The sequence below is a fragment of the Choloepus didactylus genome, chromosome 7, assembly GCF_015220235.1.
Source record: "Choloepus didactylus isolate mChoDid1 chromosome 7, mChoDid1.pri, whole genome shotgun sequence".
NCBI lineage: Eukaryota > Metazoa > Chordata > Mammalia > Pilosa > Megalonychidae > Choloepus > Choloepus didactylus.
The window spans coordinates 67,071,376-67,076,811 of record NC_051313.1 but is presented as its reverse complement, the minus strand read 5'-3'; the positions used below and the strand labels follow the sequence as shown (position 1 = coordinate 67,076,811).

The 5,436-nt window shown below is 40.7% G+C and overlaps 1 long non-coding RNA gene across 1 annotated transcript; it reads right to left on the bottom strand.

Moving 5' to 3' along the window:
- Positions 1-713: 713 nt before the first annotated feature.
- LOC119540026 lies at positions 714-5,204 on the bottom strand. The gene is made up of 3 exons (XR_005218007.1): positions 5,025-5,204; positions 2,755-3,048; positions 714-1,138 (listed from the first exon to the last, which is right to left on the bottom strand). It is a non-coding gene; the product is annotated as an uncharacterized LOC119540026 (long non-coding RNA).
- Between the last annotated feature and the right edge of the window lie 232 nt (positions 5,205-5,436).

Sequence of the window (5,436 nt, the reverse complement as noted above, 5' to 3'; positions counted from 1 at the left end):
CCAAAACCACAATGAGATGCCACTTCATACTCACTAGGATGGGGGTTGTTTAAAACAAAAATGAAAATAATAGGTGTTGATGAGGATGCAGAAAAATAGGAACACTTTTACACTGCTGGTGGCATTGTAGAATTGTGCAGCCACTGTAGATATCAATTTTGCAGTTCCTCAAAAAGTTGAAAACAGAATGACTATATGATCTGGCAATCACACTTCTTGGCATATACCGAAAAGAATTGAGAACAGCACTAGAACAGATATTTGCACACCAATGTTCATAGTGACATTATTCACAATCGTCAGAAGGTGGAAGCAAACCAAGTGTCATGAACAGATGAGTGGATAAATAAAAGATGATATATACTCACAATGGAAGATTATTCAGCCCTAAAAAGGAATGAAGTTCTGATGCATGCTGCAACATGATGAACCTTGAAGACATCATGTTGAATGAAGTAAGTCAGATACAAAAAGACAAATATTGTATGATCTTGCTTATATGAAATACCTAGAAGAAGCAAATTTCATAGAGACAGATAGTGGCTTATATGTTATGGGGGCAGGAGGGGTTAGGCAAGAGGGGGTTATAGCTTGATGGGTACAGAATTTCTGTTTGAGGGGATGAGAAAGTTGGGGTAATAGATATCAGTGATGGTAGCACAATATCATGTGTTGCTGACAGGGCGACGCTGAAATGAGACACAGACACAAAGTCAAGATTTAAGGGAGCAGAGGACCCACAGCATCATGTGCCAAGTGGGTGCTGATGCACCTGTGCTCCAGTTATTTATTTGTTTGTTACACAACGCTGGACTACGCTACATGATCAAAAGCATTCAGGGTCTCTCAGATATTAATCTTTACATTCTGCTGTGGATAAGAGGGAACAATCTGGGGTCAATGGTTAATGCTGCTGTCATAGCCACAAGACACACATCTTTACAGGGCATGCCTACATGGCGTTACATGCAGGCTTGTAACCCAGTGTTCCAGGCCGCCACCCTGGACATGGTCTAAGTGACATGAAAAGCTTGGTTCCCCACATGTCCCCCTTTTTGTTTCTTCGATGCAGACAGGATGGACCAAGCAGCTTCTTTCTGCTTTAGATCTGAGAGGGTTTTTCTTGTGCATCTGAGGACTAAACAAAGACATAAGATGATTAACAAAATTAGGAGAATACTACCTAGGAACCCACCACCAAGGGATTTAACCCATACTATAGGATTTAATTTTTCAAAGCCATCGGCAATACCTTGCATTGTTTCTGATTCTGATAGAACATTAAGATTAGCATTTTGGATATTATCTACTGTTTCTTGCAATTTTAAAATATCCATGGTAAGATTACCATGATGTCCGATTAAATGTCTCTTGACTCTATCCCATGTAAAATGGGTGTTGTTACATTTATGGGGAGTGACACAAAATGTTGATGCATTCCAATTACACTGTAACTTCCTCCCCTACAAGGAGAACAGCATTCTCTAGATTCACAAGACGAGCATTAACTTCTTTGTCAATTTGTAACTGTTCCCCCCATGCTTTACTCGCATTTCTATGCCATTTTTGAACAAATGCTGTAGTTTGAATAGATTGATGTAGCGCTGTCCCTGCAACAGTGGCTGTGGTTGCAATAGTTATTATGCCAATCAGAAACGCTATTAACAGTCCAAGAAATCTCTTTGTTCTTTTATATACTTTTTCTAAAATTTGTAGTAACATATGCATATCAGGTGACAATTCCCAAGGTCTGTGCTGTGAAACAGGGAGCCACAGGCCTTTGCATCATCTAAGAATTATGATAGTAATATTTTGAGAGTCTATGGTGTTATTCAAGCAAGTATAAAGTGAACAACTTCTATTCTCCATACAATTGATTTCCTTAGTAATAATATTAATAGTGAGATTTCCTACCCAAAAGACATAAGGGTCTCTAACACAGGCTTGTATTCCAAAAGTATCTATTTTTGTAAAATTTAGAGTATAATTAATCTTAATTGTATAATTCCCATTCCATCTGGAAATGTTATGCAAACTAATAGGGAGCTTCCAAAGCGTATCTTGAACATAGGAATTATTTAAAGTAGGTTTGGGTGGGGACCAGCCAAAGCCATGCCAAATAATAGGATATCTTTCCGGGGTTTGAATACTATAAGAATGATTATAATTATGAACTTCCCATTTTAGTCTCTTGTAATCAGAGCACTTTGCATTAGTGCAATTCTGAACTGTATACCCCTTAGGGGACCAGTCAGTTACAATTCCGTAGGAACCATTCTGCACTAACACTCCACTAACTGCTCTACAATTATCCCAATATACCCTTTGCATTTCTGGTGACCAATGTTCTGGTATGTAACAAATAGGGCATTGTGGAGCATGGTCCTGAATAGTAATATTTTCATTGTAGGCAAAACTATAGCCAGATGTTAGGAACAAGGATGCTTTGGAGACATTATCTCGCTTGGGTATGACTGATAACCATGCTTGCCAAGTCAGGGCCAGGCATCCTTCACCTTGTCCCACACACAAAGGTAAATGTGTAAAAGCTAATGATTGAGAATAGTTCTTTCCTTCCTCCTCACGAAACTGAGGAAGTCTTTCATCAATTGGAGGAGGCAGCCAAGTACCGTTGCTAAAATATACAGTGGGAGAGGGATGATCCCATTTTACAGGCTGTAGCAAGGGAGGATTAGGAATGTAAGCCCAATAGGTATAATTTCCAGAATGAGCACATGCCGGAGATATACTCACAGCAATAGCAATTAAAGCCAACATTGTCGCCATCAGGTTAGGACCTGTCATAGGCAGCTGAGCTTGCTGAACTTGTTTTTCAGCATCCTGACACAGCTTTTTTATCCGACCCCAAGTTGGGTGTCGGGCTTCCCTAGTTCAGGGTGTCGGCCTGATCACTGTTGTCTTCAGTGTCAGACCCTGGAACTGCATCACTGGTGGCTCAACGTCCCACAGGAATTTTCTTTTTCTTGTTGGCTTTATGGTATGGCTTCAGTCGTTGGGCTGGTATCCAAACTGGAGTTTGTCCATCACCTGGGGAAACACAAGCATAACCTCGTCCCCATGTTAGCAATTTTCCCATTGTCCATTCATTGGTTAACACATCCTTCCACCATATGGGAGGTGCTTTCTGAGAGCAATGGTTTGGTGTTTTTTCAGTTGGGAAATGCTGTTATGTGGCAGTGCCGCCCAGTTTTTCATAAAAACTTTAAAAATTTAAAGTAAATAAGGCTTTTGATAATCTCTCATGGGGAGTTCCATCATCTCCTCCTTTTTGTTTTTGCAACATAATCTTTAATGTACTATTGGCATGTTCAACAATTGCCTGTCCTTGAGGATTATAAGGCATACCAGTAGTATGACAGATGCCCCAAGTTGTAGTAAAACTAGCAAATTTTGCAGATGTATAGGCTGGGCCATTATCAGTTTTTAAAGCATGGGGCAAGCCCATAGAGGCAAAACAGGCAAAAAGGTGAGCTCGAACATGACAAAATGTTTCACCTGTTTGTGCAGTGGCCCAAAGAAAACCAGAGCACGTATCAATGCTGACATGAACAGTGGCTAAGCAGCCAAAGGCAGGAATATGAGTAACATCCATTTGCCATAAATCATTAGGGGCTAAACCGTGAGGGTTGACACCAGGCTCCTGTAGTGGAGGAGCAGTGAGAAGTTGACAATTTGGACAGGAAGAGACAATATCTTTAGCTTGTGCTCTAGTAAGGGGAAATCAAGACAGTAGTCCCTGTACATTAAGATGAGTAAGTGAGTGAAAGTGAGAAACTTCTGAAATAACAGGTAGCAATAATTTATCTGCAGCAGCATTGCCAGCTGCTAGAGGGCCTGGAAGATTGGTATGAGAATGAATATGAGTGATGTAAAAGGGAGTGATACGAGCATGAACAGCTGATTGTAGCTCAAGAAAAAGGTTAAATAAACAAGGAGGCAACTGTTGCTTAATAGTTGCCATTTCAATTTTACTAGTTACGTGAACTACATAGGCAGAATCAGATAAAATATTAACGACTTCAGGAAAATCTGTTAAAACAGCTATTATTGCAGCCAGTTCAGCTTGCTGGGCAGAGAAATGAGGAAGATTTAAAACTTTGGATTTAGGGCCAGTATAGGCAGCTCGACCTTTAGATGATCCATCTGTAAACACAATGGGAGCATTAATCAAAGGTTCACAAGAAGTATATTTTGGCAGTATCCATTGTGTACGGTGAATGAATTGAAAATGGTCATTTTTTGGATAATGATTATCCAGCTGGCCAACATAGTCAGCTAGAGCAATTTGCCAAGCTAGATGTTGTTGCAGAATAACTGAGAGTTCTTTAGCTGTTACTGGGAGCACAATGAGGCAGCAGTCAAAACCATTAAGTTGCTTTGCTCTTTTCCTTGCTTGAGCAACCAGTGTGGCTAGGAGATCTAAATAAGGGGATACAGATTTTACTGAAGAATTGGGCAAAAATAGCCATTCTACAAGTTTTTTGTTTTGCAAAAGCAAACCTGTGGGGGATTTTGAAGTAGAAAAGATAAGGAGAGAAAAAGGTTGAGTGGGATCAACGCGGGATATCTGAGCTTGTTGAACTTTAGCTTCCACTAATTGTAATTCCTTCTCTGCAGCTGAAGTTAAAGATCTAGGGCTGTTTAATTTAGAGTCTCCACAAAGGAGAGAAAATAGGTTGGAGAGCTCATAGTTAGCTATGCCTACTTTGGGGCAAAGCCAATTTATATCCTCTAGTAGTTTTTGTAAATCATTTAAGGTGGTAACAGCATCTCTGCAGAGTTGTACTTTTTGTGGTCGAATTTTAAGTCTGTCAATAGTGGAGCCCAAATACTGTACTGGCAAAATGCATTGCACCTTGTCAGCAGCAATATGCAATCCTACATCCTGTAAAGCCTTTTGAACAGCATAGAACAAAGCATCTACTTCAGTCTCCTGAGGTGCAGAGCACAAAATATCATCCATTGGGGACCTTAACAGGAGGATTATTGGGGAGAAGACATACCTCAGCATTGGCAGCGAGGTCTACTGCTGTGCTCCCTGCAGTGGCTGGGGAAAGCTCCAGGACGGAGGGCTTGGAGTTGATGGAGGGATAGCATGCAGATTTTGATGTTGAAGTGAGAATGCTCCCTTTCTGCGAGGGGCTGGGAGCCCGCCCTGATTGCCATTTCCCGAAAGGGAGGTGCCGTCTTTATGAAATGCAGATCAGCACTGATTAGCCCAGTGTTGACCTTTTTGACATTTTGGACACATGCCAGGCTGCTTTTGTGGCGATTTATTTTTAAAGTGACCACATTCTTTTCTGGTATGACCCATTTTTCCACAGGAAAAGCATTTTCCTGGGAACCGAGAGCCAATGTGAATGTAATTAATACTACTGAATTGTACACTTGAAGGTAGTGAAAATGAGAAATTTT